At 51.6% G+C, this 25,368-nt stretch overlaps 1 protein-coding gene across 4 annotated transcripts in view; it reads left to right on the top strand.

Moving 5' to 3' along the window:
- The window catches only part of CTBP2 (C-terminal binding protein 2), a gene marked incomplete at its 5' end in the record, with an annotated part of 161,083 nt that overhangs the window by 73,748 nt on the left and 61,967 nt on the right, over positions 1-25,368 (top strand). The window contains one exon of one of the 4 annotated variants that reach the window (XM_082673408.1): positions 18,573-18,641. The exons of the other annotated variants lie outside the window; for them this stretch is intronic. Of the gene's footprint in view, positions 1-18,572; positions 18,642-25,368 lie in introns of those variants that run through there. 4 annotated transcript variants of the gene reach the window in all.

The raw sequence follows: 25,368 nt of genomic DNA, 5'->3' as shown, positions 1-25,368 counted from the left end.
TACATATAATAAGATAAAGTACTTTATCTCTCTATGTATATATAATGACTCAGGTTCTTATTTCATTTAGTGGGTTACAATCATCATTTATATTGATGTTCAAATTGCTTCATGTTCAGCCAGTGGGTGGCCGGCTGGCTACAATATTATCTTGTGTTTTTGAAATGTCTCTTTCTTTCTTTGAACATTTCCTTACTTTCTGACTCAACCTCCTTTTTCTCCCCCAAGTCATCCTGTACATGATTTTGTGTATCTCTCTCCTGAATACCACGTGTGGGTATGAACTGGAGGGGTAGGCAGTGTTGACTATTTCTAATTTGTGAGTAGGACACATATGTGATTGCGTGCTCGGAACATAGAGGTGTGCTCCTGTGCCCGTGAATTCAGAGGCTGCTGTCTTGGGCTTCTCTCGGGCCGGCCGAGTCTCCCAGTGTCGACCTTTGGGGTCCAGCTTGAGACCCAAGTCTGGCTCTTCCAGATGGACCATGGCTAGGGTTCCCTCAGTTCAGTAAATAATTTATGACTTCAGCTGCTATAGGCATGGATTTCTTCTTTTTACCACTTTTTAATTTCTTGTGTGCATCTGGAGACCTTTATGGCGTTGGAGCGTGGAGTTCATTTGAGAAACGATCCAAAGGAGATCGTGTTTCTCATGACGACAGTCGATACGGCGCAGATGTCAGCCCCCATGCTGTTAGGGGTATTTCGGAGTCATCAGTGGTCAACCCCTGTCCTTCCAGAATGGTCAGGGGGCAGTGACCAGAGGTAGGGGGTTGCACTCTGACAAGCCAGCCTGTCACTAACTCGCACCTGCCCTGGTCCAGGTGTGCTGCTGGCTACTCATCCTTGGTAAGAAAAGGAAGCAGGTGCCCGAGGTAGGCGAATTGGTTGAGGGTGTAGATGTGTGTGTGTTTGTTTTCCCCGAAGCCAAGGAGCCTTGTGGGGTGTATTTCTGTTTAGAAGTTTTGACTGCTGTGCCCTTAAGTAGAGTTATATGGAAGCTTGATTTATCTGCTCCAAAAAATACGGGCCCCTCAGAGCAGTTAAGCAAAGGAAAAAATGCCTTCGTGGTAGTTAAATTTACACTCTGTTAAAATGATTTGCGCACTTTGCAGTAAGCTGTGATATTAAATGCATAAATATACAGCACAGTTAACTCGGAAGAACATTTTATTTGACAAGATCAGTCAAATGCTCAGGTGCAGTATTGAAACCTTTGAGCACAGTTACTGGGATTTTAAAATTCTGCCTAAAACATTCAAAAGCAAAGGGAAAGCGTGTAAGCAAGTACTTCTTCACAGGGCGCTCGATACTGGAAGTGCTTTTGTCGCAGGAGAAAGGTTGTGGTTTCTAAATCAGTCTCCCTAGGTTCATCGGAGAAAATGCCTTGTAACTAAAATCACCATCGCAAGAGTCACTCGTCCTTATTTTGGAACTGATTCCATTCAAATTAACAACTGTTATCGATATTTTGGCCTTCTTTTGTCAATGAGAATAAGTTTTCCTCTGGGAACAAGCCGTTTGGTTCATACTGGGCCTTTGCAGAGAATTAATAATTAATGGCATGCGAGTGCACGGCCCACCCTTCTGTTTGGAGCCAGGGCTGACTTAATTTTCCGTATATAATAGGCTGTTTCAAAACGGTCTTTCCTCATTGTTTCTTAATATCTTATTGAAACCAGTCCACTGTTCGTTTTGGGAGGAAAGCCCGAAGGGTGTGGCGTCCACGATACTGAAGGGCTGTATCCCAGGTTTGGATCAGTTAAGGCTGGGCACTCCCTTTCTGCGCTCCTCTGGAGGGGTGCCTGGCACTGTGGAGGATGCCGGCTGGTGTCACTCAGCAGCCACTGTGGAAGGTGCGGCCTCTCTAGTTTTCCACCTACTAGGGACCAGGCGACCTGACAAACCAGGAGCCCCACTCACAGCTTTTGGGCTCTTGGTGGAGGGTGGGGAAAATTGACCCACCTTGGGCTGGAGCTTCTTCCCCAATTTTTTGATCGGTCTAGAAGAAATTTTCTGGCCATGACCCATAGTAGGAAAACAGAATGCAAGAAAGAATGTTATCAGTGGTAGTTATGGGGCCCGCTCCCAAGGTATATGGCTTCTCCCGCATGAACTAATGCTGGCTGCAACTCTAGAGTTGCCCCCAGTAAAGATGTGCTCCCCCTGCCTCCCTCCTGCCCAGGTAGTCACCACTACAGCCTGGCCTGCCTGTGCCCTTTCCCTTATTCCTGGAACTGACCCTGGTGGAACTGATCAGGACTTCGCCAAGGCACTCTGGGTTAAAACAGCTGCTGCGGAAATCAGAAGACTCCTGGGTTGGCTACAGAACATCTAGTTTGGGGTGATGGAGTGTCCTTGTGGACACAGCAGGCTCAGCGGCAAATAATTTATATATTCGATAGTAAGACCTTACTTCCGGCAGGCTAGGGACAAAAAAACTCTTCTCAGGCGATACTCAAGCTCTGTCCTTGCAGTAGAAAATGAGTCCTAGGTGTTCCCTTGATTGTTGACCTTAGTGCCCACGGGTGACCTTCCACAAGAAAGGCTCTGCTTTGGTTCTTGCAGGCGCTGTGATGATGAGGTCAGGGCAGGTTCCCTCCCTTGGGCTGGGGGATATACCGCATCAGAGTGGCCACCCCTGCCCCCAGCCACATATCCGGGGCTGTCACCTGTGTCTGGATTCAGACTTGGCCCTTTAAGCAGTAACCCAAGGTAACCAAGTGTTGAAACCACAGAATTCACAGAAGAGACTCCAGATGGTGGCCTCGTTTAGACGAGTTGCCGTAGAAGTGACCCAATGTGGATGCAGGGTACGAAGCAATGTTAAGACTGGAATACAGTTGACTTGGGCACAGCTGTTTCATGGGTGATTTCTGCCACTAACCTGGGTTCCCTTTCTCCCAGTGAGGCTCCCACCTGTCTGCCCCAGAGCCTTTTCGTTGGAAATCCCAAGCACAGAACCTTCCACGACGTGCCGTTGCGCACAGCTTTGTTCTTTGCTCCCTTCAGAAAATTAAAAAACACCTGTCAGCATCGGCTGCCAGGCCTCGTGAAGGAGGCGAATCACTTTGTTCTCTGAGCCCATGGAGCTTGGAGCCAACGGCAGGGTGGTTTTCCTTGCCGGGCTCCGGTTCTGTCCTGTCGCTCTAATCATACCGATCAGGGAAGCGTTCCCTCTCCTACATGTGTCCACTCACCCACAGGTGCCTTCCTATCCCCGCAGATGCCAGAAAACTAAAAACTCCACTTGCTGTCAGCTCACACATGCTAGAAACACTGAACGAACTTTGTACCCTCCATCTCATTCCACGTGTCTTGCAAATGTGGCTTTTCTTTATGTATATAAACCTACATTCACAGCTTTACACAATCAAGTGCTTGTTGTCCCTTTACAATAGCTACATTTTGGTGGTAGCAGTGCCTGACACCCATTTTATTTTTATTTAACTTATAAAGCCTTTGGGGCGAGTGCCTCTGTAAACATATAAAAGCTTTCATGGAGAGCGGGAGCCATGACTTTGCTGTTTCCAAAATGGAGGCGTGATGCAGCTGGCCTCCAAGCTGACCTGTTGGTTCACCCCAGGAAGTAAAAGTTTGGATGACATCACTGCAGGGTTATTTCTTGTTATTGTAATTAGTGGAGCAGCAGGAAGTAGAGAGACAGATGATTCTTGGCAGAAATGATCATTTAAAGGGGGAAGGATGAGAAGAGGGTCTGGGAAGGAAGAAACCTTTCTGATGTTCAAACTCTCCTGGGAAGAAATCTGGAAATCCGCAGACAGTCCTGAGAAATAAGCTGTTTCTGGCCAGCAGGGATGTAAGATTCTTAACCCCTGCTACAACTCAATTTCTCTTTTCTCTTCCGTCTCGAAGCCATGCTGACCTGGCTGGCATTTGGTTTTGTGAGGTTCATTTGTGCTAAATGTGCCTTTTACGTGTAGTCATTGGCAGGAGGGCTCGTAAAAGTGAGGTGGTGCTTTGTGGAGAGGCTCTGCCTCTCAAATCCGTGTGTTTCTCTCCTTGCGGACTGGAGGGGAGCTGGAAGGATGTGGGTGAGTGACGAAAGGAGGGTAGCAGAGGCTCTGGGAAAGGGGCAACATCATGATGGCGATAGTGGGCAGGGCAGAAGCTTCTAGACCTGGAAGAGAGGTTCACTCTTCCTCCATGTTGAGCTGCCCATGGTGTGTGAGCTGACCAGGGAGGGATGGCTCTGCTGAGGACACACCAGGGAGCCATGGAGGTGGGGCTGGCACCCATGAGTCCTGCCCATACCATCCTCCCTTGAGCAACCCAGGACTCCAGTCCCCTGAGTGGACGCGGCATGGCCGAGTCCTAGACACGCTGGCTCGGGGTCATCCTCTGGGCTGGGGCGGTGGGAAGTGGCCCAGAGGTGGTTGCTGCCACGTGTTGGGGATGGCGTCTGGTAATGGGGATTTGGAGCTTGGGGAAAAGAAAGAAGGCGGCCTTTTGTGGGAGGGGAGGGCAGGAGGGTCCAGCATAAATGGTGAGACTCTTTTTATAAGCGGCTCCTTCTGTACATCTTTTAAAATGTTAGTGAACATAGAATGTACAAACGGTGTACAAATCTTAAGTGTGCATCTGATGAATTTACACGCCAAATATACTATTTAACCCCCACCCCGAGGGCACGTTCTAGTGTTACCAGCCCCTCCGAGGTCTCCTGTGAAGACCCTTCACCCTCCTGTAAAGACCCTCTCTCATGCTCCCTCTTCCCAAAGCTACTCTTTCCGATTTACCTTAGATTAGCTTTGTTTTTTACTTAAAATGGAATCCGTTTGTACTCTTTGTGTCTTTTGCTTTGTGTCTGTGAGATTCATCCGTGTTTTGTGTGAATGGTAGTTCATTTTTCCCCCCTGCGGTGTAATATTCCGTTGTATGAATATACTTCAATTTCTATATCCATCCTATTGCTGCTGGGCATTTGGAACGTCGTAGCCTCGGGCCATCCCTGGAGTGAGAGGCCTCTCCTGTTGGAGCAGCGTTGCCTGTGCAGCTGTAACATCTCACCTAGTTAGCCCTCGCAGCTGTGAACCTGTAGCCATGAGGCGGAACTGCCCCAGGTGATGGGGGTGGAGCCAGTTAATATGTAGAAAGGGCCAGGGCAATAGGAAGTACTGCACAGGTGTGATTCGAGGGACAGAAAAACCACTGGAGAATGAGGATGAACAGATTGCTGTGTTTCAGAATGTACCCCTGGGTCACCCTTACTTCAGTGTCCAAAGGGCAGTGCTCGCCATGGTCTTTATGTCATGCTAGCAAGACCCCAAGTCTTCTCTCTGGCTGATTGTAGGGAATCCCTCATCTCCCTGAGCTCTTCCATTATATTCCTCCCTATGACCACTGCTTTCCTAACGAAACCTCCCCAGCGCTGCTGGTGTGTGCTGTCAGTTACTTTGGCTCGTGGCTATTATAGCCTAAAAACGTTTCCCCGTGTTTATTTATCTATCTATCCTAAAACTCCTGGCTGGGCAGGGTCTGAGTTATACAGAATATTAGCGATTCTTGCCGTATTCCATCTCATTCAGAATTACAAAGTGGCTCACAGCCTTTAAGAAAGTTACAACCTGCGAAGGCTGGAAGGAACCTTCTGGAGGCCGCTGTGTCGCCCTCTTTGTTTTCCAGATGAGAAGACCGAGACCCGAAATGTGGCTTATTTCTAGGGATGCAAGAGCATCTGAACTCTTGAGTTCTGTGGCTTTACGTTGCTTACTGGATGGCTCTTTTCATTAAGATTCTCAGTGAGTCATTGGGAGGGGTATTTTGGGGAGAACAGTTACCTTCCAGGTTTCCTTCTGGGGGAGTTAGGTGTGGAAAGGGGTGAGTCCATGTTGTATGGGAGGCTAATTCTCCCAAATGGTCAACCGTCCTCAAGACCACACCCTGACATCCAGCCCCAGCTCCTCCCCACTGTCACCATGGTAGCGAGTGACCTAGGCTGACCCGCATGACGCTTAGATGATGCTGCAGTCCCTGGGAATCATCAGTAGGGGACTTTGTTTTCCTCAGCCTGGGCCAAGGTGGTGTTTTGTAGATTGAACCCTTAGTCCCACAAACAGTGTTGAAGGTGTTTTAGAATGAAATTCTGTTGGAAGAAAAGATCATCGTCTTGCCAAAAAGTTCCACAGGGTAGAAGATATCTCTAGACTCTTGGCATTAAAAATACATGTGCGGGGGACTTCCCTGGTGGTGCAGTGGTTAAGAATCCGCCTGCCAGTGAAGGGGACACGGGTTCGAGCCCTGGTCCGGGAAGATCCCACATGCCGCGGAGCAACTAAGCCTGTGCGCCACAACTACTGAGTCTGCGCTCTAGAACCCGTGAGCCACAACTACTGAGCCCACGTGCCCCAGCTACTGAGCGTGCCTAGAGTCCGTGCTCCGCAGCAAGAGAAGCCACCGCAATGAGAAGTCCACGCACCGCAGTGAAGAGTAGCCCTCGCTCGCCACAACTAGAGAAAGCCCGCGTGCAGCAACGAAGACCCAACACAGCCCAAAATAAATAAATACGTAAATAAAAATACATGTGCGGGTTTTTTATGTAGTGCCTTTCTAAGAGCAAATGATCATCAAATTGGGCCAAAATTTTCTTTAGTTTAATGACAGTGCTAAGGAGGAGCTGTCCTCCCATCTCCAGCCAGGTGCCCTCCAGCCAGGTGACGAGGCACAACATCATCACCGCGCCCGTCCCAGTGGCCTGGTGACTGTCGGAGCCCTGCTGAGCCACGGTGCCGAGAGGATCTCAGAATGGGGGCGAGGGGTTGTCCCACTCTGTCTTGAAGGGTCCTGGATGGAAGGACTAGACTGGGCTTCTGCTTGGTGGGACGTTATCATCCTCCTGGCCCCATGGAGGAGCCACAAGTGACCCTGCACGTTGGGTGTTGCCTGCCGGCGGCAGTCACCTGCCCTGGTGAGAGAGACTGGTCCCACGATCACCCGTTGGTTCTCAGCCCGGACGCTTTAGCCCCGCAGGGTACTGATGCGATGCCTGGAGACATTTTTGGTTGTTATATGGGGGTAGGGGTGCCACTGGCATCTAGTGGGTGGAGTCAGGAATGCAGCTAAACATACGGTGATGCACAGACCGGCGTCCCCACCCCCACCCCCGGAAAGAATTCCCCTGCCAAATGTGAACAGTGCCAGGGTTGGGAAAGACTGAAGGTGAACTGATGATAGATACTCGGCATCCTGTGGTGTTGGACAAGTTTGAGGATTACGGTCCAGGAGATTCAGGCTGGAGGTTGGACTTAGGCAAGTCCCTGAAAACTCTCTGGAGCTGTTTCCATGAGTGGACTGTGGTTGAGAACAGACTGTCCTGTGACCTTTCCCGTGTCCTGAGTGAGAGGGCATTTCACAGCCTCCCAGCCCGGCACTCGGCCCTGGCTGGGGTGAGTGTTCCGTCTCGGGTCACTCATGTGTCACCGAGGAGCGTAGACCCGTACACCGTGCCAGTAAGCCCGTTGCAGATGTCAAGTCATACTGAACCTGTATTCTAAAAGAAATGTAATCTTATCTTTTGGAAAAAAAAACAAAACTGTTGTAGCCATAATATTAGGTTACCCCTGTGGGAGTCAAGGCATTTGACTTGCCACATAAAAATTGTTTGCCGTGTAAAAATTGGTTTCCAATTCCATTAATACGTTCACTTTATGAAAAAGTGCCGATATGAAAGAGATGCGGAAGCCATTGGAGAAATGCAATGCTTTTGAGCTTCTAAGTGGGTATCACCAACTTGAGATTAAGGAAAAAAACGATGTTGAAACTTAATGCAGTGGCCCCTGTAAGTGCAGAAGCGGGATGGAGGCTGCAGGGTAATTTTTCAGGCAGGGTTTGACTGAAGGCCAGGCAAGCCCATGTGGAGCTGTGTTCTTTTCTGACACAGTGTTCTCGGGCTCCGGAGGTGGATCTCAGCTGCTCGCCCTTCTGTCCTGACTCTATTTATTGCATCCAACAGTTTAAGTAATAGCTTTAACGATGATTGCCAGAACTGCAGGCAACGTTTCTGTTCATGTTTGGGGGCCTTGCTTATAAAATAGGTGGTCATGAGGCATCTATCAAGGGGGAATATACCAATCTCTGAGACCGGCTTTTTATTGATTTGAGCTTTCAGGCCCTTCGAGGCCAGTGGGAGAGACCTGTCACTCTGTGCCTGCTCTGTGTGTCCCTTTGGAGACTTCCAGGTGGTCACTTGGCATGAGCAGCTCCACCTGGCAGGGGGTGGTGGGTGGTGGTATTGGGGGGCCTGCTCTGCCCACGTACCATGAAGAGTGGAAGGCTGGTGTGGGACGGACCCAGGAACTGGCATCTGTTACTTTTCTTCTTGAACTCTTCTCCAGGTGCCTTTCCTTGCCGGACATGGGCTCTGTCCTCGTGTTCAGCACCTGGCCGTAAAGCCCGTGCCCAGGCCCCAGCGCGGTTGTGCGTAATGGTCCCGGTCCAGCCGCCCTCAGAGCTTGGAGAGGAGGCGCCTGTCCCGACCTCCTGTCTTGCCCCGAGTGCTCCAACTTCTGCATCTGTACGCAGCCAACTGTTCTGGCTCATTCTCCCCAGAAAATGTTGCCAGATTCCATTTCCCGCTTTCATTCTGCAGTCGCAGCATTGGGTGGACATCTTTGCAAAGGTGTGGGATCTGTTTTGGGAAGCGTTTGGCAGTGCCGTGTCCATTTCTGGGTATCTGGGAAGTTGATTTTTGCTGATCGTTTTATCGTTAAAGGAAACATTATTGGAAAAATATTGGACTGTTCTCTCTGGTTTCAGAGATTTATTGTCTGATCTGCTAAGGATTTTATTTTGCCGTTATTTTCCTCATGGCTCTAGTCAGCCTGGCTTCTCTGAAAGACTCTTAAAAACCTGGCCGACCAGTCCTTTCTCTGGCTCCTTGGCTGGCTGTCATCTCCATTAGCTCTGTTTTAATTTGCGTCTTGTTAAGTTTTTACTGCCATCTTTCTGGTCTTACTTCAGTTTTGGGGTGGGCGGGTCCCTTGTTCCAAGAATTGAAATGCAAGTCTTCAGCATGTTGGATTAATTTCCTGCTCCACATTGGCTCATATGCTTACTACACAAATGACCCATTTGTTAGTGGGCTTTGCCACTTCCTCCATCAGTGGCGTTCTGCATTTATTTCCTAGTTTTCCCCTTCATCCCCCTGAATCCCTAGTTGGCCCCTCTAGTCCGACGCCAGGGACTGTCTGTCAGCCTCCTGCAAGCTCTCAGGTTTGCGGACACCCCTTCCCCCTCACCTGGGCTCTGCCAGCCTGCTTGCTGTCGCCCTGTTGCTGCCTCATCCCCCTGCCAACCCCCAACCCCCCCACCCCCCCACACACACACACACGGGAGGGTGCTGCCCTGGCCCAGCCCACAGAAGCATCTGGATGCTGATGGAACATTGCTTTAACACACAGAGTGAGTGTGCTCAGGAGGGGTGGAAGCAGGTGATCGCTGCCAATGTAGGATATCTCTTTACAGGAATGCAGTGTCAGGAAGAGCGGGTAACTTGTTTTTCCTTTGATTGCAATGTTTTTAAGTCTATTTGACCTTGATATTTTTTAAAGTTTTAGATTTACAGAAAAATTGAGAAGATAATACAAAGATTTCCCATATGCCCTGCACCCAGTTTTCCGGATCATTAATACCTGACATTGGTGTGCTATGTTTGTTACAATTAATGGACCAATATTGATACATTATTCTTAAGTAAATGTCCATAGTTCATTTAGAGAGGGTAACTTTTTATCTTTCTATAGCACTCAGTTCCTCAGGGTGTTTTGTGTTTTATTTTGTTTTTGTCTATTTTTAATAATGCAGTAAAGGAAATAATTACACATCTTTGGTTTCTGTTCAACTTCTGGAGGGGGGTGTGTGGGTATCAGGGGAGCAGGCAACCAAAATATTCTCTGTGAAAGTCTCCGTTTAAAAGGAGGTTTAGTCGGCAAAAGGCTCCATTTCCTCATTAAATAGCAAAACAAACAGCAGTGACCGTGTCGTAGCTTAGGAATTTAATACTGGAAAATAGAATTGCCTTCACGGAAACTTTGAGCAAGTACGTGCTGAGTGAAACTCATTGTTGTTGATGTTTTGTAGATGAGACTTATTCTGATTTTGGAATTTAAAACCTTACAAAACTGTGATGTCGTTGGTCTGTGGTGCTGGTGTTGCCAGCAGAAGGGCCCCAACTCGCAGGGGAGGCCACCCCTCGGTGACAGAGCAGGGGACCAGGGAGCCTCGGTCATGGGACAGTTGAGTGGAAGGGACCGCCCTTGCATCTGTTTGCGGGGAGGCTGGTGGGCACCCGCTCTGCCCAGGCCCTTCATGGGCATCGCTCCATTTCATTCTTGGGGAGCAGAGAGATGAAATGCCTCGTCCAGCGTCAAGCAGTGGAGTCCAGAGGAAACCCGAGCCTCGTGCAGAAAGAGACGGGCCTGGTGTGTTTGCTGAGGGGGAACTGGGCTCACAGAGAGGTGCAGGCCCGGGGGCTCCCTTGTGGGCCAAGGGAGCCTGGCCTCCAAGCGGCGAGGGACTTGGTGATGTGAACACCTCCCCGAAACCTGGCTAGGCCCAGACTTCCTCCTCCTGCAGGGCCTGGGCCCTCGGGGCCCGAGAGCAATGGCTCAGGTCCCCTTCTTTGTGTGTGTGCGTGCGGGGGGAGGGTGGTGGCTGGGGGCACCCAGTACAGCTCCTCCAGCCAATCTGAGGAGCCAGTATAGCTATGGGGCCAGGGGCCTCGAGCCATGGGAGCCCGCCCTCCGTGGTCCAGGACGCTGGGCATTCCCGGCACCATCTAGAGATGAGCGTGGGACCCTCTGACGCTTACTTCGTACTGCGCTTCGTGCGCCATTGAAGCTTATAGCCTATCTTTTAGGAGGAAAGTTCTCATTTTCATTGACCACTAAACCTTAGTTATTTAAAATGTACGTAACATTTTCTTCGCACCCTTAAAGCACCTTATTGTTTTGAGAGGAGGAGGATGGACGGTTATATGAGCAAATTAACTGTTTCCTTTGGTTTCTATTACTCCCTCTGTGCATAGGTTTTTCTTGCTGTTTTGGTTTTTGTAAATGCAGGTGAAAGTTCACATGCCTGAATTTGGGGATAGTCATTCTGTGGTGCTTGCCCTCTGCCCAGCAGGGGCCCAGGGAACACTGGTGGACAGGACAGACAGAAATGTCCTCCACGCACCAGGAAGGTCACTGGGGCGGGGCCCTGGTTCTGCCATAAAGCGGCCCAGATCACCTGCTGTCGGGTTGGTGGGGCAACCTTGTGGATGACGGCAGCTGTTACCCGCACTTTCTTTTCTGCTGCTTTGCTGAGGTGAGACGCACCTGGTCGTCAGGGGTAGCAGGCGTCCCCCTGCTAGGGTAGCAGCGTCGCTGATGTGTGGGTCCTGAGCGAGTGGGCGGTGTAAGGCCTGACCAGACACCTGTCGGACGCTGATTGGGCCTGTAGCTCGCTGGCTCCTGGGGGCTGACCCTGCACTTGGTGGCTTCCGAGGTGAGGCCAAGGTGACCCGGGACAGGGAAGGCAAGCGGTGCCCCTGCCCAAAGTCTGCTCCGTGTTTTAGGACACATGCATCGTATTTTGGTGGCTACAACACGGGGCAAGTGTTGAGATGGTGAGAAATTTGAGACACATATGGAAGCAGTTTTTTTCCTTTTTAAACGAACATTGTTTTTTAGAACGCTTTTAGATGTACAGAAAAGTTGGGGGATGGCATAGAGTTCCCACTTACCCCACACCATTTCCCTATTCCTAACACTTCACGTTAGTATGGTGCATTTGTTGCAATTAATGAGCCAATATTGATATGTTACTCACTGAGGTCCGACCTTTATCCAGATTACCTGACGTCTTTTTTCTGTCCCAGGGCGGGCCCCATCCAGGACACACCACCTGGCATTTAGTCATCGTGGCTCCTCCAGCCCCTCTTGGCTGTGACCGTGTCTCAGACCTTGCTTATTCTTGATGACCGTGGCAGTTTTGAGGCGTGTGGTTGTGTATTTTGTGGAGTTGTCCTTCTGTTGTGGTTTGTCTGATGGTTTTCTCAGGAGTAGACTGGGTTATGGGTTGTGTGGGAACCATTTCTTGTGTACCTTTTTTTTTTTTCGCGGTATGCGGGCCTCTCACTGTTGTGGCCTCTCCCGTTGTGGAGCACAGGCTCTGGACGCGCAGGCTCAGCGGCCATGGCTCACGGGCCCAGCCGCTCCATGGCATGTGGGATCTTCCCGGACCGGGGCACGAACCCGTGTCCCCTGCATCGGCAGGCGGACTCTCAACCACTGTGCCACCAGGGAAGCCCTCTTGTGTACTTTTTAAATGAAGAATGCTTTAAAGGTAAAACTTTGCCAGCAGGTGATGAGCTGCCCCATGGAGTTGGTGTACTTGGGTACAAAATGCTGTCCCTCAGACCTCGGTGTGGACTGGGTCTGACCTCGCCACCGCCTGGGTACGAGGACTTCCAGGAGTTTAATGGCCTTGCTGATGTTCAGTTCACCACTGACTTTCCATGGAGTCCGAAAGACTGTCCAGGGAGGTAGAGGCCAGTCACTGCTTACTGACCATGGACATTGTTCACAGGCACAGAGTGGTCTCTTCTGGAAGCTTCTGGAATCCCCTCAGGTCACCCTGAGGCCTAAGTGAGGTGTTACTGCAGGCCACTACAGTATATCAGACCCTTCCTTGTCACGTTGTTGAAATCCCGGAGAGGTTGTTCCTTTGATGCGTAAGGAACCAAGGAGTGGTTGGCTCAGGAGACAGGGTCACACAGCTCGCCAGTAAGTGGCGAGAGTCAGGCTTCTCTCCTCCCTGTGCTCAGGACTCACCCTCCTCCATCATTCAGACCTCCAGTCGTGGACAGAAGAGGTGCCACCCAGAGGTCGCCCACGTTTCTTGCCTGTCCCCAGACCGCCTCCCCAGCCCCTCCAGTCCCCCACACCCACATGCGTAGCAGCATCACCACACTTTCTAGGGCCCTTTCCCGTATCTCCCTCCCCCTTGAACTGCACCCCAAGGGCAGGGTGCCCTGCTTCCTCATCCTGTCTACCCGACACCATCCAGCACCATGTGTGCACCTGGTAGCAACTGACAGGGCAGAGAACATTCTGACGTGAGGTTCTGCAGACTGTCGTGCTGGCCCTGGTGGTGCTCTGCTCGGGTGGGGTCTTGGCCCGTCGCTTGGTAGAGGGGCGGCCAGCTGTGCCTGGCCGCTGCGTGTTAATGCAGGCTGCAGTGCAGGCTCGGGGCTCTGACGTGCCTCTGTCAGCCTGGATGTTAGAGGGAGCTCGGAGTCAGGTGGCTGATGAGGCTTTTCTGACAGCCTTACTCAGCAAGCCCGGCAGGACCAAATACAGAGGAGGAAAAGGACCTCCCCTTCTTCAAATGGAGGCTGAATGAATGTTACTTTGAGTCCTAAGCCTCAGGGGATTTCACCTCCACTGGGGCTGCCCACGGAGCCAGCAGGTGCTACTGCCGTGCGAGCCTCGTCTACCTTTGCTCCCCGTTTCCTCTGGGCCCCCACTTAGTTCACAGCCCAGGACCCACAGAATTAAAACCCCGGCAGCTGGTTGCCCAGGGGCATGGATGTGGCATCCTTTAACCGGATCCAAGCCACCTCCGTTGTTCAGCTCCTCTGGCCTTAATCTCCCCCTGGGGGCTTCCGGAAAACCGCGGTGAGACCTGTAGCCTCGTGGCAGTGGTTCCTTCTTGTATTTTTGCTGAAGTTACTTGACAGCCAGGTATGAGTTGAATAAAAATGTGGACTCTCCCTTGGATTGTTTTTAACTTTGAAAACAGTGTGGTTATGCCCACAGAGAAGTGTGAAAATCTGAACTGCCCCCCCAGCGAACCATCCTCGGGGCAGCAGGCCCTGCGGAGCTGTGAGCTCAGCAGAGTCCCACAGCTGCAGGGTTTCCATGTGGGTTCTGATGATGGCTTGGCCTTCCTAGAAGGATCAGACACTAGGGTCAGAGAACATTCCAGATTGGAGCTCTTGGCAGGGAGAGTGGCTTTTCATGTGCATTTTGTTTGTGTTAACGTGAGACCCGGTTTCCCCTGCCAGCCGCTGAATCGGTGAGATCCCTGGGTGTTCTGTGAAGCCGCCTCCTGATTGATCCACAGTTTATGTAGCGAGCGGCTCCCCGCCCATGACACCGGGGACAGCTCAATGTATTTCTGGTGGCGAACATTCCGTCATCGCTCCGAGGTACCTTCACGTCCTCGGAGCATTTCCTGTTGCACATGAAACAGTTGTGGTTACCTTTGGGGCGTGTTGGACTGGAGGATAATCGCTAGAGAATATCCTCTGCTCAGTGGTAAAACCAGTGAGGTAGGGAAGCTTGTGAAAGTAATACCCTAAATACGCAAAACTTGGCCAAGAAAGAACAAAACCAGCTTTGAGCCAAGTGACTGAACCAGAAAGTTTTCATTCTTTTCTTCTTCCTGTGACCTTGACCGCAAACCCGGGCTGCATCCCAGCTTCCTCACTACATGGGCAAGGAGGGGTTGAGAGTGGCAAAGGGACAGGTTGGAGCCGCCAGAAAAGGGAAAAATCAACAGCTTGGATACTAATAACTTCTCTGATTTTTGGGGAAACCAGCCTCTGCTTTTTTTTTTTTAAAAAAAACTTTATTATTTTTTGCTGTGTTGGGTCTTCGTTGCTGCACGTGGGCTTTCTCTGGTTGCGGCGAGCGAGGGCTGCTCTTTGCTGAGGTGCGCGGGCTTCTCATTGCGGTGGCTTCTCTTTGTTGCGGAGCATGGGCTCTAGGCGCACGGGCTTCAGTAGTTGTGGCTCGCGGGCTCTAGAACGCAGGCTCAGTAGTTGTGGCGCACGGGCTTAGATGCTCTGCGGCATGTGGGAGCCTCCCGACCAGGCCTTGAACCGTGTCCCCTGCATTGGCAGGTGGATTCTTAACCACTGCGCCACCAGGGAAGCCCCCAGCCTCTGCTTTTTTGTTTCACGGTCTCCTTAAGAATAAGATTCTAAAAATGGATTCAGAGCCTCCATTGTGAATATAGACAGAGATGAAACAAAGCCTGCTTATTCAGTGGGTTGTGACACTGGTGGGTTTTTTTGTTAGTTAGTTAGTTTGGCTGCATTGGACCTTTGTTGCTGCGCGTGGGCTTTCTCTAGTTGCGGTGAGCTGGGGGCTACTCTTCTCGCTGCGGTGTGCGGGCTTTTCATTGCGGTGGCTTCTCTTGTTGCGGAGCACGGGCTCTAGGCGCGCGGGCTTCAGTCGTTGCAGCGTGTTGGGCTCAGTAGTTGTGGCTCGTGGGCTTAGTTGCTCCGCGGCATGTGGGATCTTCCTGGACCAGAGCTCAAACCCGTATCCCCCTGCATTGGCAGGCGGATTCTTAACCACTGCGCCACCAGGGAAGTCCCGACACTGGTGTTTTTTAATGTAACTTAAATTTTTGAATTTAATTTGGGGTGCTTCTCTCTTGAGAGTGAGAGCTTTCAAGCTCTTTGAAGAAGGATCAGTGACTCTTACAGTGTTCTCCTTGAGAACCCTCTTCCCCCAAGCATGACCCCAAAGTTGTTTTTCCTCCAAAGGCCTCACTTTGAGGAGTTTGGAAGAAGTGCTTGCATGTTCCACTGATTGTGGAAACTGGAAAGTAATTTACCTGTTTGTGTCTGGCCCGATTCAAATTAGAAGACCAACCCATTGTGGTCCAACAAGTGTGGGACTAGGCGAGAAAGGCAGTAATAATAACCGACAAAGTAGTGGGTATACCTGGACCCCCAGGAAGTAACTGAACCTGGAACAAGGAAGAGCCTGGTGTTGCTACCATTTGGTTTTCGCAGCATTGGTTTGCATCTGATGGTCTGCTGCACCATATAAGCTATTTATAGTTTTATTGCCCCTGCTGAAAATAAAAAAGCGATCGGCAATGGTTTATGTCCATGCATTCTAAATACCTGGGTTCCTACAGTTAGGTGGAGTTGGGTAATGAAATATTACGCTGGGTTCTCAACGTCAGGGTGCTGAGGGTTCAGGGTGCCAGAGGGCAGCACCCCTGGGAGTGGGTGGGGCATGGTCCTGGTGCAGGCGCACACCCTGGGTTCCCACCCCAAGCCTGTGCTGGGAAAACTGTCCTTCCAGACACCCTCTGGCTTCGAGAATCTATGTGACACAGCTGCAGGGGGGCTGTGTCTGCTTAGTGCCTTTGTTTACTTTGGAAGTTTGTCCTACGTGAATGAATTTGCAAAACTTTCATTCCCAGTAAAGCTGTCACTGATACAAAACGCAGCAATAACTCAGGTGATGTAGTTAAACCACTATTGAGTTTGTGCCATCCAGGAGTTGATGAATCGTAGAGCTTCATTTGGTAGGAATCAGCAATTTTATGCGGCAATTAATTTTTACTACTGGTGGGGAGCTAAGGGCCTAGATTTTTACCCCAGTTTTGTGTGTGTTGAGAGGAACTTAACAGCGTCGCCTCCGTGAGAAAGGATGCCTTTTGAGGGCTGCCCAGGGAGCTGCCGTGTTGGGTGCGCTCACTGCCTCTTACTAGTTCCTTGTGTGGCCAGAGCCAGGCTGCGCGCAAACGTTCGCTCCTCATTGGGGCGTGATGGGCCGTGTGACGCGTGTGTGACGCCCATGCACGTGGCTTACTGACTGGCAAGTCACATGAATTTCTTAGGCACCATGTTTCTACCCACTTGAGCAATCCTCCACCCTAGTTCCACGTCAGAAATAAAGATGTGCTCGGAGTGACACGTGGTCAGCTTTCCTGATCTCTTCCCAAGGAGGAGAATGATGGGATAACCTGCTCATTGTTCTGTCTGGGTTCTGCCCATGTTGGGCTACAGAGGCCTGTGTGTGTGGCTAGAGCCTGACTGGGCCCCGGGTCCACCGTTCCCACTAGCTGTGGCTCTTGAGCAAAGCTGTTCTCTGCTCTGGGCCTCAACTTTGTCATTTTAGATAATGTTCATAACGTATTTCCTGAGACTGTTGGGAAGAAGGAGTTAATGCGTGCAGAGCGCCGAGAACAGCACCAGGAACTTGTGGAGACTGGTCCAGCTCTGCTCCTGGTGACGCTTCTAACAGCTGCAGTGGCCACGACGGGCCCAGGACCCGCTGCGGTGTGCGTGGAGCCCAGGTGTGCCAGCCTCAGCTCCTCCTGCACTGCCAGCTCACCACTGCTACTGGCTGGGGGTGTCGGGCCTCACTGCTCTGCTTTTGTGGACCGTCTTCTCCTCTCCCACACCCCTGTCACCAGGTGGCTGAGTTCCAGGCCACCCCAGCAAGGACTGGGGTGTATCTTCTCCCATAGACATAAAGAGAATTGGTGTTCGGTTTCAAACACTGGCTGTGCCTTGGGTCTGGGAGCCAGCAGGAGAGGGATCCTTCCCCGGGCTGCTGGGGGTGGCACCGGAAGCAGGAACCACCCCCAAGGAACGAGTGGGTGCGCTGCACCCCGCGTCCAGAGTGAGAGCATTTTCCCTGAATGGAGTGTCTGGTCAGACGGTTCCACCAGAGGGGGCCGTTCCACTGGAAGTCCCGGCAGGAAATATTTTTACCCTGCTTGGCTGTCCTAGGAGACAAAAATAAGATGTTTGCTTTAGCAATTTACTTAGTCCTGAAAACATTCCTAGACAATGCCAAGGCCTTAGTTGAAAATAGTATGCTCAGTTTATTGGGATGGTCCCAGGAAGGATGTTTTGAGTGAAAATAAAATGGCACGTACCAGGGCTGTTTGCTTCCACAGGAATCCCATGAGAGTTCAGAATTACGAGGGCCTCGGGGAACGTGGATCCAGTAGGGGGCTGGCCGTGGGGTGCCCTTGGGCACACCTCTGGGGCAGGCCGGAAGGTTCTAGAACAGGGAAGACACATCTACCGGTGTGAGGCAGAATGTCCTCCCCTTTCACCTTTGCGCACCCCTGCCCGCATTGCTCAAGGGGGTCTCCTGACTGGGCGCCACAGTCCTAGGACTAGACTCTGCCCCCTGGGTTGGGGGAGGGGAGCGTGGTTCACATCCAGGGGCAGCCCTTCCTTAACTGTGAGAAACTTCTTTATCCATCTGAAATCTCTTCTGGCTTCCTCACCCTCTTGGTCACTGTTCTGCCCACACAGGATACATTCAGTCCTTCTGCATGACTGCCCTGCACATAATTGCAGGCAGAGATCACGGCTCCAGAACTTTTCCTTTTCCCTAAACATGGCCACTTCTTTCCACAGGGGAGTTTCAAGTTGGTCACTTGCTCAGAACCAGTATTGCAGGTGGGCTGTGACACACACATATGGAATATCACAGCCAGTGGTGCTGAGTAAGAAAATTGCATTTCCATTTAAAGGCCACTTGTGACCTTTTCTTTAAAAAAAAAAAAAAGTACTTGAACTCAAATAATTTCCAATGACTTATTTTATGACCTTTGTCTCCGAGAGGCAGCAGATAGCATGCGTTGCTGGTTCGTTTCGTAAAAGGAGTAGCCAGCAGCCGGAGTAGGCAGCGCGGCTCCAGCGTACTCGGGTTCCTTTGTGGATTCCTTTGGCAGTGTTTCGGTGGAGTGTAAAAATAGCACACGAGGCCCTAAAATAAATGGCTGCGTGGAACGCTTGTGTGCATCAGCTGCGTGCTGTCACATATGTTCAGATTCTCCACACTGTTCACTCCGCAAGAGTGACTTGGGTAAGTGGTTCGCGGCGGCCGCCGTGCAGCAGCTCTTCAGTTATGAGGAAGGGGCCTCCCCGCCTTTGGCCCCTGGTGAGGAAGGACCCAAGGGTCGGTGGAGCCCAGGCAGTAGAGCGTGTTCAGGCGGGTGACAGCCTTGTGGTTCACCTGTGAGGCCTGGGCAAGCCTGTTTGGATCCGGAACCCCATTTCATCCTACGTGTCTCCCCCAGGAGTGCAGCAAAGTCAGACCCCACACAGGCTCCCAAATGCATCCTTTCCTGGTTCTGCAGCTCTCAGGCTGCCGATGGGCCCAGAGGCTGGCAAATTCTCTGACTCCTGGAAACCTCTCCCCAGCTGGCAGGGCAGGACATCAGAGAGGAGGTCCCCTCCGTCACAGGGTTCCCTCCAGCATCGGTGCCCTCAGGACGGTTGGCTGGCACTGTCTTAGGGTCCAGGATTCTGTGAATCAGGATGGATCCATGGTGGCAAGTCTTGGGCCCAAACTAAATTTTATGTAAATGACATTATATTTTCGAAGTTATGTACTCTGTTTCCCCTCATTTTTCACTACGGTTGGCCACATACCTGAGACTGATTTTTTTTTTTTTTTTGGCTGCGCTGGGTCTTCGTTGCTGTGCGTGGGCTTCTCATAGTGGTGGCTTCTCTTGTTGCAGAGCACGGGCTTTAGGCGTGTGGCCTTCAGTAGTTGTGGCACATGGGCTCAGTAGTTGTGGCTCGCGGGCTCTAGAGCACAGGCTCAGTAGTTGTGGCGCATGGGCTCAGTTGCTCTGCGGCATGTGGGATCTTCCTGGACCAGGGCTTGAACCCGTGTCCCCTGCACTGGCAGGCAGATTCTTAACCACTGCGCCACCAGGGAAGCCCCGAGACTGAATTTTAAGTTCTCATATGAGATTGCATGCCTCCTAATCTTCATGGAGCAGCAGCGATTTTCCTCTCCATAAACCAACAGAATCCTCCAGAATCCCAAAACAACTAGCATTTTCTGCTTAAGCCTGGACTTAAAAAAAAAATCACCTTTGGGTTAGCAACTATGTAGAAAAGTTACTTAATGCAGCGTACCGGACAGTTTTATATAACTGTAACATGCTGAAACCTTCTGCTTTCCCTAGCAGCAAAGAAACATTTTTGAAGGTTGTAGAAGATCAGCAGACCTTGGGACACGGAGGGTGGCGGTGGTGGTGACGTCTCTAAGAATCTGGCTGACTCGATTCTGTGATCTCTCTGTATGCATTGTGTGTTTTCGCGTTTTAGCAAGGGTGTAACTATGGTACGTGCTCACACCGTGCTGTGTTCGTACAGTCCTCCTGGTGCTTGGTGGTTAATAAAGAAAAGGCAGAAATTAGTGGGAGAGGAATGGAGTTGGCTGTAGTGGGAAAGGCCTGGCATATGGGAGAGGCCTTCCAGGCACAGCAGTATGTGTGTAAATGTGGGTTTTAGTTTACGCATAGGGATAGCTGTATCTGTCAATCGCAAAGCTTTCAGTACGTTTCTTTGAAAGTTTTCTTGTGCCTGTACTCTTTAAAGTGGGTGTCTTTGGGAAGAATGGAAACGGTAAATTCCTGGCTCCTTTTCTGCCTGGTTGGAAGAAGAAAGAGGCTCTATCTTTCAGACGTGGATGAAGCCAGGCACCCGCTTTGCCTCTCTGCCCGCTGCCCAGGGGTTAAGTTTGGGTAATAACCCGGGAGTTTCTGCCCAACAGTCGGGGCTTCTGTGGAACCCAGCTCTGTAACTGACTATAAAGGATTAACAGAACGCTAATTCCAGAAAGCCTCCACGCTTTATGTGATTCTGATGAGAAGCCTGAAACGGGCCCTCAATTCATGAAGAGCACCAGGCCTGGTTCCTGCAAGCGGCCTGGCCGGCGACCGGCTCCTCCCGAGACCCTCCTCGGAGCCTGGGGACAGGAAGTGGGCCGGCCGGCGGCCCTGTGTGCCCTGTGTCAGAGCAACAAAGGCCAGGCCAGCCTGTCACCCGAGGGAACAGGACGGGGTCCTGAGGAGGAATTGGGGGTATGTTGGATCTGGACAGATCAGACCAAGAGGCTTTGGAGGCTGGGGTTTTGTCAACAAATGAGCTTGGCCCTATTTTAAGACATGTTATGTACCAAGACTTCCTGTTTTTCCAAAGAAACCTCTTGTTTTTGTTTTTGCGATGATGGATTTATTGAAACATTTGCCATTCAACTGACCCACGTTGTTTTCTAACCGAAAAGTAGAACTGGGGGTTTTGTAAGAGCGTCGTTCTCTAAAGATTCCTGCTTCTTCAGGAATATTTTGGCCTCCGTGGCCGATGAGCGAGTGAACAAAGAGCTAATTGCCAGCCAGGGTCCTGGATGGATTTCAGAGCTCGGGGGTTGGCCTCTTGTTTCGAGGGGGGCGGGGCTGGTCAGAGGACAATTGAAAGGGCCTTTTTGTTCCTCTGGGCTAAGTTAAGCCATGTGCCTCTCTTTCTAGGAGTGTTGGTCTGGCCAATCAGAGCCACGTCAATCCCACTCACTTCCTGCCGACCTTTCGACACCGACAGATGTTTTTTCTTACAAGTGTCATTAGGCCTCTCTACTCGCTGACCTCATCAAATTGTATGGAGGCCATTTTCATAAGTTTTGTTTCTAAAAATCCATTTAACCCTTGGTGAGTTCCCCTCTGAGAATAAGAACACTCCGCCTCCTGTTTCAGCCCCTCTCTCTTCTGTCCCCGACCTGCTGCGGGGAGCTGAGCCCACCCTGGATCCCACAGAGCCTGGCGGATCCACAGAGGGCAGCAGTGGCTTCCACCAAAGGGTGTAATGGAGACTCACCAACCAAAAATGCAGTGAAGGACCCAAAACGTCCCTGTGAGGGAGGCTTCCAGAGTCTTCAGGCTTTGCATCAGGGTCTGTGCCGTGATCACAGCTCATCAAACTTCAGGGGCCACAATGTGACTGGGAGGCAGGTCCCCAGTAGGTACACCTCACCTGTGTGACCTGGACAAGCCATTCCCTGTGGCGGGGTTGGCAGGGATCAAGCTGGGGGACCCAGGCCCATGGAGGTTTCTGTAGCTGACACCCCTCGTCCAAGATAGCAGACCACCATCTGACCGGAGGCTGGATCTGTTCCGGAGGCAGGAAGGCGGTGTCGGTATTTTGGCCTTTACACAAAACTGACATAGAGAGTAGAGCCGGGAGAGAAGGAGTTTTGAGCCATGGTCCCTGACTTCTTGCAGCCCTGGGTTGTGACTTTGTCTGAAAGGGTTTGGGCTTCCTCTGGGCTCACTCTTGTGAAAGTGGCCCGGGGTGAGGGTTGCACCTTTGTCTCCTGTGAGCACCTGGGAGGTTGGGGACTTGCTGGAAGCCTCGCCCAGAGCAGGTGTGGTCACCGAGATGAGTAATTGTGCGGGGCGTGTTCTCCACGGTGTAGATGCCTTAGTTGTTGAATTCAGTGCAGCAGACCGTGTTTTCGGGCTGTTGGTGTGCATGTTGCGTGAGAACTTGGAGCCGTACCTGCCACGCATCAGGCGCTCTGCGAGTGTAGCTGCTGTTAAACTAACACGTGGCAGTGAAAATGATACAGTGGGAGGCCCCCCCGCGTGGTCCCAGCCCCACTTCTCCGAGGAGCCCTGCTGAGGGCTGGGTCCCTTTCCCTCTGGACTTTGGCGAGTTTACCGACCAGCTTTCCTTTCTCTGTTTGGCTCATCTGTGTCTTGGCTTCCTTATGGGGCTGCTTCCTCTTTCAGGTCTGGGGGCTCCCCCGGGAAGGGGCAGGGCGTGTTAGATGTGCTTCAGGACTGGGGGTGTGGCTAAACACGACGCAGGCCTGCTTTCTACCTGGCTGGCGTGCCTGCAGCCGGCTGCTGGGCTTCCGGAATTTTGCACCAATAATGCCTCTATAGAGCAGCTGGGGTGACCTGGGAGTTATAGGGGGTGAGCAGAAATACAAGCTAGGAGTTGAGTCTCGGGCTGTCTATCTGTGAGGGAGGCAGAATGTTCCAGAAATGCCATGGTTCCAAGAAACCGCCACGGGCCACACGAGCCTATGTGGACGTGTGTCTGTGCCCGCGTGCGCGCTTGTGTTACACCCCATGCCTTTTCTGCCCCTTGGATTCCGGGCAGGCTTGCTGGTATCTAAGCTCCCCTCTGCCCTTTCACATGGCGGGAAACTCTGAAACTCTTTGCCGACTGCCTTTCATGTTACCTGCCTCCTTTTTCGTCTGATTTGGATAGCTCAACTTAAATAGTAGTTGCAGTTCAAGGACTTTTAAGAACAAGAAAGCAAGAGGGCCTGTTTATCCAGTGCATTCCCATGCAGAGGGTGGCCTTGAAGGCTGCATTCCTTTTTTTTTCTTTTTTTTCTCTTTATTATTTGACTTGATCCAGATAAATAGTTTTATTTTTAAAAATATGGAACACGGGCTTCCCTGGTGGCGCAGTGGTTGAGAGTACGCCTGCCGATGCAGGGGACGCGGGTTCGTGCCCCGGTCCGGGAAGATCCCACATGCCGCGGAGCGGCTGGGCCTGTGAGCCATGGCCGCTGAGCCTGCGCGTCCGGAGCCTGTGCTCCGCAGTGGGAGAGGCCACAACAGTGAGAGGCTCGCATACCGCAAAACAAACAAACAAACAAACAAACAAATATATATAGAGAACGCTTCACGAATTTGTGTGTCGTCCTCGCACAGGGGCCATGCTAATCTTCTCTGTATCATTCCAATTTTAGTAAATGTGCTGCCGAAATGAACACGAAGGCTACATTCTTAATGTGGGGCCCCGTCTTGGATAGAGCTTGTTAATGTCCCGTATTTATGGGTGTGCATGAGTTGGAGTGGAGATCCCAAGGTGCCCTAGTTAACTCTGTGCGCACTGAGCACAGCCCTGGAATTTATTGAAGCATCTGGGGTAAGTGAAGATCACAGCAGACTTTCCGTTCTCCAGTGGGCACGGTTGAGCTGCGGAGAATGGAGTTTGCCCCAGAGTTTGCAGAGCTGGGTACATCACAGACACACCTCGTGTCAGCATGGGCAGCTGAGGATTTACAGCATTTAGATGGCTTTTTGTTAGCATTCTCTGTCCTGTAGGTAATAGAAGCTTGGCACCATTGCAGTACAAATGTATCACCGTTTTTGTCTTTCCTGTTGAACTGACCATATCGGTGACCACGGTAAATTTATTAGGCTGGGTTGTCTATTACTGTGTGACAAACTACCTGAAAACTTAGAGTCTTAGGACAGCAAAACCATACCTCAGAGTTTCCTAGGGTCAGGAACCCAACACAGCTCAGCTCGGTGCCCTGGCCGGGGTCTCTCATATTGCCGTCAGGGTGTCAGCCTGAGTTGACACCTCCCCTGAGGGCACAACTGGAGGAGGCCACGTAGCTGGTTGTTGGTGGGATTTGGTTCCTCAGTTCTTTGGGCCCCTCCACGAAGCAGCCCACAAGATGGCAGCTGGATCCCAGGGTGGGGGGAGATGCCCAAGATGGCAGTGTCGCAGCAATGCCCCCCCTACCCCACCTGCCTGTTGTTATTATCAGATCTGTTTGTTAGAAACTGAGAGTACACAGGACACAGATACAAGGAGGTGGGGATCGCTGGGGGCCATGTGTGTTGATTCTTTTTCTGGCTTCCATAGCAAGGATGGAATCTGCCCCAAGCAGAGAGGGGGCCAGTCGTAGGCCTCTTAGGAAAGTCGTGGCTCTGAAATCCTCCATGGACCCCCCCTGACAGCTCACACCCCCTCCCCACTGTTCCCTGGGTGCCCCTATGCCACAGTGGGGTGCTGTGCAGAACTGACATGTCACCGGGGTTCTGGGTCTGGGTACCCCCTGCGGGAGCTGGATGGGCCACAGAGGCGTGTCCGTGCTGCCTTCGTGGGAGTCCTGTGCAGTATCATGTCCTGGGCTGGGTCCTCGGTTCCTCGTGCTGCTGAGCCTGTGTAGCATGAAGGGCTCCCTGGCCAGCGCCCCTGCCCCACGGACAGGGCATCCTCTCGACTGCATGCTGGGTTGTGTGTGTTCATATAGTCAGAAAAGACTTCTGTTCAGAACTTCCCAGGACCTTAGGAAGCGTGGAGAGGTACAGGCTGCCCCAACACAGTTTTAACAGAGGCCATTAGAGTCACAATGTCCAGCCTGAGTCCAGGATCCCTGACTCTGAAGGAGAAACACATCTTGTCACTGTGGATGGCATTCAGATCCCTAATGGAGCTTCACGCTAGACTGTTATCCCTCAGACCCTGGTGTTCAAGGCACAGCCTAGTCACCTTCTCGCTGGCATCCCGAGGGGCCGTGCGGATTCCTGGGCAGATTCCCGCCTCCTCGGAAGCATGGTCTGCCGGTGCCTGACCAAGGAGAAGGGACAGGGCAATGTGGGACCACCCTTCTCCCCACCCCTGGCATCAGGATGGAGACATCTACCCTTTGCTAACACAGAGGACAGAGTGGCAGTGTGTCCAGAACAGTCTTTGGGTTTGGGGAGCAGAACACAGTTTAAAGCAAAGTACGGTTGGGACAGTTTTCTTTGTGTCTCTCCCTTGAAAACACAGGTCTCTCTGTCTCACGGGAGGCCACTCCTCAAGAGTTAAGGGGGTTGGTGTTGGGCCCGTAGCCCCTTCCTTCCCCCCTGCAGCCAGGCCCCAGTGCCTGGCAGAGCAGCCCCTGGGGTACAGCCATGGGCATGTCCGTATTTGTTGCGTTTTGGGGCGCGTGGCTGGGTGTGGTTTGAGTTGGCGCTCCGTAATAAAGCCAGGACCCATGACCA

This window comes from Grampus griseus (assembly GCF_964374135.1).
Source record: "Grampus griseus genome assembly, chromosome: 16".
NCBI classification, from domain to species: domain Eukaryota; kingdom Metazoa; phylum Chordata; class Mammalia; order Artiodactyla; family Delphinidae; genus Grampus; species Grampus griseus.
This window is presented reverse-complemented; position numbering and strand designations above follow the sequence as displayed.